The sequence below is a fragment of the Ziziphus jujuba genome, chromosome 4, assembly GCF_031755915.1.
Source record: "Ziziphus jujuba cultivar Dongzao chromosome 4, ASM3175591v1".
Classification (NCBI taxonomy): Eukaryota; Viridiplantae; Streptophyta; class Magnoliopsida; order Rosales; family Rhamnaceae; genus Ziziphus; species Ziziphus jujuba.
In genome coordinates this window covers 20,583,668-20,594,659 of record NC_083382.1, presented here as the reverse complement: position 1 = coordinate 20,594,659, position 10,992 = coordinate 20,583,668, and the positions used below count along the sequence as shown (strand labels likewise).

Below are 10,992 nucleotides of genomic sequence, written 5' to 3'. Positions count from 1 at the left end.
TCTCTTTTTTTTTTTTATTATCATATTTCCATAAAAAGCTTTTCCATTAAAATGATATATATATATATATATATATTTTTTTTTTAATACTGAAAGCACCAAAGTCGATGCTTTTCTGCTTAAAAAGTGTCGGCTTTTCCCTATCAATATTTTTAGCATTTTTCTTTGTAAGGAAAACAAAAAAAATAAAAACTTTTAAAATTTTAATATATTTTAAAAACTAGAAAAATTGATAGGGAAAAGCCGATGTTTTTATTGTATAAAAATGTTGGCTTTGTTGCTTTCAATATTAAAAAAAAAAAAAAAAATTTTCTTACAAAGAAAAAAGAAAAAAAAAATGGGGAAAGCTAACACTTTTAAGAAAAAAAAAAAAGAAAAAAATTATTTTTTTATTTAAAAAAATCGAAAAAAAAAAATTAATAGTGAAACAGACTCTTTTAGGCATAAAAATGTCGGTTTTGGTGCTTTCAATATTTAAAAAAAAAAAAAAAATTAAAATTTAAAAAAAAAAAAAAAAAAAACCTCAAAATTCTGGAGTTCGACATGATCAGCTCTGGGAGAAGCTCACCGGTGAAGCCATTTTCGATGAGGAATTGAAATTTGGGGCTGAGATTGGTACGTATCTTCAATTGGAGGATGGAAGGATGGTTTAAGATCATTTTGGCTATTTGGGTATCATCGAATTTGTGAGATTTTAAGAAACTTAGCACGGATTGGGAATTTTGGGCATTACTCTTAGGGTCAAGTTGGAAGGTTTTGGAAGCAGCGAGAGCCACTTCAAAAGGAACCGCACATGAGTTTTCACCAAGAAATCAACTGTGAATGATGATAAAGAAGAAGATGGGTTTTGACAAGTAGGAAGTGTTGCCTATGTTTTCAAAAAGCGTTTTTTTCGCAGCAAAAGAAAGCAGAATTTTAAACTCCATCGTTGCCGCCACTTTGATTTGAACAACAAGAAGAAGAAGCTGATTGACAACGATTTTGGACCGCTATTGTTGTCCGATCCCCTGTGAGCCTGTTAATTTAGTGCCTATCAATCTATATATGTTTATGTTGTTTGTTTTTTTTTGGTCAATGCTTGATGGGTTTTGTTGCAATTTTCCAGTTATTTGATGGGAATTATGGAAGAGGGCAAGAAAAGGAAACCCCCATTTAACAACAGAGTGCGCTTTAGCAACCTGTCGCCAGATTCCTGTTAAAACAAATCAATATGGTGCTATCAATTTTTCTGGAGCTTTCTTTTTCTTTTTCTGCAATTTTTTTGGAACCATATCTGGTATGGATATTGTGGTTTTTTTTTTTTTTTTGGGCTGAGAATCCTTTAATTGATGGTGGGAGCAGGAGCCGTGACATCGGACATGAAGGAAATTTTGGTAATTTTTTTTCTACGTGAGGAAACTTTAAATCTGAACCTTCCATGTTTATGATTTAAATTTAATAACTAAAACTTTTAGCATATGTTTAGATCATATTATTTTGATCAGTTGGACTTGATGATAGAAAAACTATTTAGATATATATATATATATATATATCCATTCCTTGATTTTTTTTTTTTCATTTTTTTTTCCTCAATCCAAAACTAGGCATTCAAATACCAATTCTCAAATTTAGAATAGAAGACACAGCCATGGCAGACAAACAGGCTGTGTTTTTGTTGAAATTTAAATATCCAATTTCAAATCCTAAGAATTTCAAATTTGGCTAAAAAGTTTAAGAAAGGGATTGCAGTCTATAAAAAGTAATTGATATGCAGTCTATCTAAAGTAGCTGATATGCAACATGAAATATATATATAAAAAAATAAAAAAAAAGGTGTTTGTACTTTGTAATATACTATATATATATATATATGTATTTTTTTTTTTAATGTTTAAGACCATTTATAATTTCAAGAAAAAAAAGAAGACCATTTGTAATATTTTATCAATGGACATTATTAGAATATTAAAAAATTATTAAAATTATAATGTTTTTAATTAATTGTATAGTGTGGATAGAATTATTTTTATCATTTTGCCCCCACAACCTTTTGGAAGCCATCGCATGACATCTTAAATTTTGATTTGTTTTCCATTATATTTCAATTGATAACTGATCCAAATTTTGGATGGAAAATTAATTATATGCAGGTCACGGGACTTCTAATGAGAGGAAAAACAGTTGTTCTCACTAATTAAAATGGAATAATTAGTCTTCATTTTGTTTTAATTTGATTAAAAAAATTGGAAATTTAAAATTAAAATTAAAAATATTAAATAAAGTGGATTGTTGATATCTCTTGTCGTCTATTAATTTGGTCCTGTTAATTAATTTTTTTGAATTCTAAAAATTAAAAAAAAAGGTCAAGAAGAAGTTGGATTCTATATATCATCATACGTCGATTTGTCTGGTATATGTATTTTTTATTTTTTTGTGGAAAAGGTCTGGCATATGTAATTGAGACTCATTAAGCACTAGATTAAACAACATCATTTGATTATATGTAAGTTGGATGCACCATACATGTTAATTTGTCTAGTACACAAGCATGATGGATTTGTAAACTAGATTGTCTTTATTTTGTGTTCTCAATAACAAACATAAAAGATAATATATATATATATATATATATATATAAATTAAGGTTTAAAAACACCTGATCATAGTAAATTATTTTGATATTTACCTTTTCCGATTGGATGGATGATTTGACATTTATTATTATTATTATTATTATTATTTTCCATTTCTTCTACATTAATCTCCTTGCTATGGGCTTGAAAAATGTTTTTCCTAAAAAGTAGTATAATGTATTTATTTATTTTATTTAAATTTGTTTAAGTTTTATTAATGACTATCCACTTGGGGCATCCTAGTATATGTATAATTTTTCTTTTTTCCATCTTAATCCAAAATTCAGATCATCTACCTCTAATATTTAAAAAAAAAAAAGTGTACTAATGATCAATTAGTAATGGATTTGTTTGGAATATGCCAACATTATTAAAATTGCAATGCGATTTCAATAAGTATTGATACATGGTCAGAACTTGGACTAGGATGTTATGGACAGGACAGCATTACAATGATATGGTCTAAAAGGACAGCATTACAATGATATGCCGGGTTAGACCTCTCTTATTACCAAAATGGGCCTATAAGTGGACTAAACCCAGCGTTGCCCATTCAATCCCAGACCACTACTTTTTATTCCGTTTCGGCTCCAACCACTTGGCGGTTCGGACACGAAAACTTTATGCATTTCCGCCTCCTTTCGAATTCCAAATTACAAAACCCCAAATTTTCATTTTTTTTTTAATTTTTTAAAATTCTCCCTCCTTCTTGTCCCCTCCTCTGTCATATTCTATGCACAGTATTTGACTTTGAGCTTTTGAGCCACAAAAAAGTTCAATAAATCATCAAATTTTTTTACTCCCTCCAAACTCCAAAAAGCAACCAAATTTGCTGAAAAATTTTGGGCGCTTAGAAACGCTATAAGTTCATAGCTCATAACCCATTTTGATTCAGATCCATTTATTTTTCTTATTCTATTCAGAGCATATCTCCAACAGCTAACCATGGAGGACTTTGCTCGTTGTGCCCACTGCAACAAGGAGAACATCATGCCTCGCTCTCAAAAACCCACCAACCCACTTCCCTCAATGGCCTTATCCCCCAATAAAACCCTGAAAAAGAGGCTCAGAAAGCCTCTTGCCGACATTACCCACCTCTTTATTAACTCCCCTCAGTCATTTTCCTTCCAGCCAGGTTTTCCTTTTTCCGCTTCTGCTTCTTCTCATTGCCGGAAGAGAAAAGCTTTTGGAGGCACTGCTTATCCACCTCAAGTTGCTAGCTCCAAGTCATTGAGGATGGGTTTCAGATAGTTACACCGCGCTTTAATTGTAAATCGATCTGAGTTCTGTCTACTGATAATTTTCTTGTTATACTTATGTATGATTAGTTTTATTTATTTATTTATTTATTTTTTACTAAAATAATTTACCAATTTATTTTTTTGTTTCTCTATCTAGTTCTTTGCACCGATTATGCTGACTTTTTATTTTTTATTTTTTGTCTGTTAACTATGTTATATAATCATCTTTGAAATCTGCTTGTACTTAGCTCCTAAATACCACCAAGTATTTATTGATTTACATCACATCCGATCACAATTTTTCTTATATTAAATATTTATTCACATTATTGGAACAATGTCATTCAGACTTGTGTCATAATTCCATATTTTTCGCGACATTAGTTTTGGCTCTTCTTATCACTTGGCGCCTAAAAGTAACTTTGGGAGAGACAAATTGATTAATTCTTTTAGTGCTTTTTTGTTTTATTACTTAAATCTCCAAAAAGACCTACCCTTTCTTATTTACCCCTAAAAAGAACTGCCATTTCTTGCATTGCCACGTCAAACATTAATTCCATCCACAACTGACAGGCTGCCCGCTGGAGTTCTTATATTTTTTTTCATAAAACTAAAATTTTAAAGGCACATTATTAAGAAAAAAAAAGGGGTCTCCGAATTATCAATAACGAAGATAAGCAAGCAGTGAAATAAGAAAACTACAAAGCAAAATTTATAAGAACAATAATAGCAATTGCAACGGGACGAGGCAGTTTTAGATTGCCTTCATGTACCTGCCTTTCCCCCATTTGGTGAAAAGGGGCAGTGAAGTAAAATGGGTTTAACGATGTTTGTGTGATGTTTCTTAAATGTAGAAAACATGAAATTTGAAGAAAAAAACATTTGGTTCACGTTGGTTGAATAGGAAAATCCATTTCTTTCTTTTTTTATAAATATAATTAATATGTTAATATCATTGTACTCTAAATTATAAATATTTTGGTACTTTATATCTTGAACTTTATTTATTTATTTTTCTGTGCAACATAATTCTTTTTACCGTTACTTTTTTTAATTTTCCATTAACCCTGTGGCGGAACTGTCACACAAGGCATATGAAGCGAAAAGTAAAAATAAAAGAATCTAACTTTGTATAGTTTAAAGGGTAATAAAGAAAAATTGACAAAATAAAAAAATTTAACGTAAGTCAAAAAAATATTAAAAAAGATTATTATTTTTTAATTAGTGGAGAAAAAAAAAAGAACTAAAAAGTCTGGAACTATAATTTTTTCAAAAATAAAAATCTTTACAGAGAATAGATTTCCTAAAAAAAGTAAAGACCAATATAATAAATCTGAACATGCATTACAAAATTAAAATTTTATTTTGGAAAAGTAAAAATTTTATAAAAAAATTACATATTAGGAAATTTTAAAAAAATAGTTTCTTTTCAAAATAATAAATATAAGGGATAAATGCATTTTGGTATCCTTTATAATCACAAAAATTTTAATTAGGCCTTTTAAAATTAATTTGGACACATTCATACCCTGTAAGTGCAATAAAATTTCAATGTAGTTTAATTAGGTTAAATATAACGGAATCCGTCCAATTGGGGCACATGCATCTCACGTGACCTCAATTTCTCTTTTTTTTTTTTCATTTATTTGTTTTTTTTTTCTCGAATTTTTGATTGGCCACAGTAAAAATATATATATATATATATTATATCTTAAAAGGACTTTAAAACGCACTGTTTTGAATACCCCACCTCTGCAACACACTGTCTTGTACACCTCCACCCCTGAAAACGACATTGCATTCGTATTGTGATTTTCTTGTTTGAAAGGGATATTTTCTTGTTCATCTCACTCCTGTTTATCTCAGTCAAGCTCATCATTGTGATTTAGCATCTAAATTGAGCCATTGCTTTTGATTACTTAGGTTACGAAGCAAAGTTCAAAGCCACAGAGGGTCTGTGTTTTTTTTGAAAGAAGAGAGAGGATCGAGGAGTGAAAGAGATAGATGTTACGTTTTTTGTGAAAGAAAAGAGAGGGGAAAAAAAAAAAAAGGCGTGGGGACACAACATAAAGGAAAGGTATGTGTAGTCAATTTATGTAACCTATAGCTTTAAAGGTTTTTTTTTTTTTTTTGGTTGGTTTTTGTGGGTCATGTTATGTTGGTGATGACTTTTTGTTTGTACTATGGTCATGTTATGTTGGTGATGACTTTTTGTTTGTACTATTTTATGGGTCATGATGTCACTCGAAGTGGTATTGGTGTGTAAAACATTAGTTTTTTTTTTTTTTTTTTTGGTGATTCTCAGAGTAATGTGAATTTTATGTGTACATGGTGTATTAATAATAACAATTTTGTTTTGTTTGGTTTGAGATTCTTACGGTTTAAATTGAGAATGATATACCCAATACGACGACGTTTGCCTTAGAATGATGTAAAATATTGACAATCTACTTTAATATGTATATGTTGGAAATGTAAATCTATTTGTGTATTATAATACCTACTTACTATATTTTTTAAACGTATTTTAGCATATCTTATGCTTTGAAACTTGTAGTAGACCTTATCAACATAACATGACCCACAAACATTGCTAATTTGTAGCAAAGTCGTTAAACATGCTTTTTTTATAGCATTGTTGGACATGTAGCATGTAGACTTGTGTTATATTGCTTATATTAAACAGTAACTGTTTACCTTGATTCCTTATGCCAACATGCCACATGTAGCAGTTAACTCGTGATGTATTATATATATATATATAATGTCATGGATCGGTTCTTTGATATGGTATAAAGTGTTGTATTATTTGCTACAAAAAGTATCAATAGGTTGTGGTATATGAATATGTTCCTTCTTAGTTTCTTTTCAACTTCTTAGTTTGCTTTCAACTTAGATAGAAGCTTACATATTTGATACATCTTAGGTGGTATTAGAAACTTGAATTTTGATTTGTATTGTTATAGATCTATGGCTTTGTTTACAACTTGAATTTGGCATGAAGGACATTTTGAGTTCACTCCATCTAGACAATATGTGGGTGGCGAGTTCGCCCATTTTGATAACTGTGATCCTGACAAGTGGAGTATGATAGTGTTGGCAAACATGGTACAAGAGTTAGGATACAATGGATTTAAGAAGCTATGGTATTTGGTACATCTGTAAATTATGGATTAAGACAAATGGAAGACGATGATGCAATGCATGTGGCTGACTTGGGTAGTAGATTTAAAGTAATTGATGTTTATGTGGAGCATCCTGAAGTCAATCATTTATTAGCTGATATTGAGGGAATAGGTGATAACACTAGTCGTGAAAGAAGTGTTGACTATGAACGTGCCGACTTACATGACATTTATGTGAATGTAATGGATGATGTAGCAATCAATAGTCATTGTGTGGGAATGGTACACCCTAGAGATGAAGAAGGAGAAAACCTATATGACGTAGAAGCTAATGAAGATGAAGATGAAGATGATCATGAATGGTTACAAGAATGTGCAACTATGGCAGATCATTTAGCTACTTGTTCATCATATGGAGGTGGTGTAAGATATTCTAGCTTGACAGATGATGAGGCTGGTTTGGCAGATGATGATGTTGCTTTTGTATAGAATGATGATATAGATGCCACTAGGGTTATCTTGGTAGATATAGATAATGAGACTGAAGATGCACTACATGGACCTGGTTTGGTAGGGAATGCAGGCCAATATGAAGTGATTTATGATTCTGATTAACTTGTTAGCTTGCCAAGTAGCTCTGATGAAGATGAAGTGAATAGCCACATTCCTGTTTGTAGCACAGAGGGTGCTACTTTGAAAATGCATGTTGGAATGAAGTTTGCTAGTTACATTCAATTTAAGGAATACTTGGTCAATTATGCTTTGTCTGTTGGTTGGAATATCAGATTCACAAAAATTGCATCTTGGAGGGTTACAGCAGTGTGTGAGGAAAGTTTTCCTTGGAGAGTACATGCTTATAATGTGCAAGCACAAGAAACTTTTCAAATTAAGGTTCATGAAATCAAAATGGTTGGCCAAGAGGTACTTTAATGACTTCAGAGCAAATCCAAAGATGAAGTTGTCCACTTTTCAAGATAAGGTTAAACAAGATCTTATAGTCGACATAATAAGATCACAAGCTTATAGAGCTCGAGAGAAAGCCAATTCAATGCAGCAGGTGATGTGGCTGAGCAATACAATCGCCTTTGAGATTATTGTGCAGAGATTGTTAGATCAAATCCTGGGAGTACATGTAGATTGAAGATAAATAAGGAGTTTGGAAAATCTATTTTCCAAAGGATATATATATTTGCTTAGCTGCATGTAAAGAGGGATTCAAGGCTAGTTGTATCCCTTATATTGGGCTGGATGGATGTCATCTGAAGGGTCAAAATGAAGGTCAACTATTGACTGTTGTTGGTAGGGATCCAAATAGGCAAATGTTTCCCATTGCTTATGTAGTGGTTGAGACTGAGAACAAAGACTCATGGAGCTAGTTTCTACAATATTTAATGGAGGATGTTGAATATATAGATGATAAGAAATTCACATTCATGAGTGATCAACAAAAGGTATACCTTATCCCTTCATTTATTTTCTATTTAGTTACAATGTTTAGTCTTTTATGTTACAACGCATAGTCATTACATAATAAGTGCTTCCATTGTTACTGTTATGTATTGCAAGGTTTGATTCCTACAATTGAAGGGTTGATGCCAAATGTAGATAATCGATATTGTGTGAGACATCTATATGCCAACTTCAGCAAGTTATACCGAGGAAAAAAGTTCAAGGATATGCTATGGAATACAGCTAGAGCAAGCAATGCTACTGAATTTATTAAAAAAAAATGGATGTATTAAGGATGGCAAACAACAAGGCTGCTGAATGATTAATGAAGTTGGAGTCAACATACTGGAGTTGACATGCATTGAAGGAGGATTTGAAATGCGATTTGTTGATAAACAACATCAACGAGTCCTTCAATGCATGCATATGGGAAGGTAGAGATAAACCCATTTTAGTGATGTTGGAACATATTAGGAAAGAATTGATGGTGTTGATGAGGGGAAGGAGGAAGCAGATAAGGAAGCATAATAAGGAGATATGCCATAAGCCTCTTGAGAAGCTGGAGCAAATAAAGGTAAACAGCAGGAGTAGTTTGCCAACATATGCAGGTTGTGAGATTTTTGAGGTTGATGACCATCTAAACATATACGTTGTTAGCTTGAAAGAACACAAATGCAGCTATAAGAAGTGGAATATTAGTGGGATACCATGTAGCCATGTAGTATTTTGCATTTTATATATGAAGCAGAGCCCTGCAAAGTACATAGATCCTCCATACAGCAAGGTTGCATATATAAAGAATTATGAACCAATGAATTTTTCCATTAGATGGACAAGACATGTGGACTAGGACTTCTTTTGAAGCGATATACCCTACCCCCTATAAGAAAGCTCCTGGAAGGCCAAAAAATGTTAGAAGAAAAGATCCATCTGAAAAGGAAAGACCTACAAGGGGGCCAACAGTTAGATGTAAAAATTGGTGGGAATGGGGGCACAATAGAAGGACTTGTAAGAAACCTACTACATCAAGACCAAAAAATTGGCGCATTGAGAGAGAACATGTGATAAAGTCTACAAACGACATCCCTAACATAAATGTGGTATAATTTTCCATTCCTATTTGATGTTGCTAATTAAAGTTATAATGTTTGATGTTATAAGGTTTCTCTTAGTGAAATATCATTTTTATGCAACATCAGATGGAAGGCTGCTCCCAAACTGCAAATAGGGGATAAGACACTTCATCTAACTTGCCACATGCATCTTCGAATCCATCTGCATTTGTATGTATCATAAAGTATTGTACATTGTGTGTTAATGTCAAATTGTTATTAATAGGTTTTACAAATATCATGCAGGGTGTAGTAAAAGGACTAGCAGGGCGAGGAATAGGAAGAGGAAGAGGAAGAGGAAGAGGAAGAGGACAACACTAAGTGGGAAGATTCAGTGCCATGGATGACCCACAACCACCACCACCTATCAATCAACCATCGCTAACTATCAGTATTCAACCATCACCACCACCTAGCAATCAACCACCACATGCAGATAAAGGCAGAGGCAAAAGATGATCCCACCACCTTTCACGACCAATATGAATTAAGAATGACAAATCAGAGACCAGTAAATAGTATATATTTGTTTAGGGTTTAGTAACATATATATATGTAACATCCCACATCGGTTGGAAAGGGGAACGAAGCATGCTATATATGTGGGTGTGGATACCTTTTCCTTGCGAGGCCTTTTCCTAGGACCCACCATTGTACTGGGGTCGGGAAGAGCAAAACTGTGCTGGCCCGGCCCAAAGTGGACAATATCACAAGCGGGTGGTCTGGGCTGTTACAATGGTATCAGAGTCGGACCCGGATCGGTGTGCCAGCGAGGACGCTGGGCCCTAAGGAGGGTGGATTGTAACATCCCACATCGGTTGGAAAGGGGAACGAAGCATGCCATATAAGTGGGTGTGGATACCTTTCCCTTGCGAGGCCTTTTCCTGTGACCCACCGTTATACTGGGGTCGGGAAGAGCAAAACCATGCTGGCCCGGCCCAAAGTGGACAATATCGCAAGCGGATGGTCTGGGCTGTTACATATATATATATATATATATATGTATGTATTGGGCTCTTTTTGTGCAAATGTATCAGCCATATCAACAAGCTAAAAAGCTATTATATAGTTGTACTTTTCGGATGGTTGGCTTGTTAGGGCAGTGATATTTTTTATATTTGCCTGTGTTGAGAGTTAAAGCTCTTCAACACGTTAGCTTTAAAGCTCAATAGACTATTATATCTTTTGAATTGATGTAAAACAATGGATTTAAGTGCTTTGTAATATAATGAGGAATTGATTTGCTTCATTTTTTATTGTTTTAGTTATGCAGATAGATACTGAAAGTAAATATCATAACAACTGATCCAACCTGTTTATTAATATTACATTGTTACCAGTAACCTATTGCAAACCCTAACATGACTATAAGCTCTATCATACTCTATTGAGCTTTAAATACAAATATAAGGTGCACCATACCATCCACTATCCAACTCTCTACTAATGT

At 32.8% G+C, this 10,992-nt stretch overlaps 1 long non-coding RNA gene across 1 annotated transcript; it reads left to right on the top strand.

The window, feature by feature from the left end:
• Positions 1-457: 457 nt before the first annotated feature.
• On the top strand, positions 458-1,483 carry LOC132803462 (uncharacterized). The gene is made up of 2 exons (XR_009638729.1): positions 458-1,009; positions 1,106-1,483. It is a non-coding gene; the product is annotated as an uncharacterized LOC132803462 (long non-coding RNA).
• Positions 1,484-10,992: the final 9,509 nt, after the last annotated feature.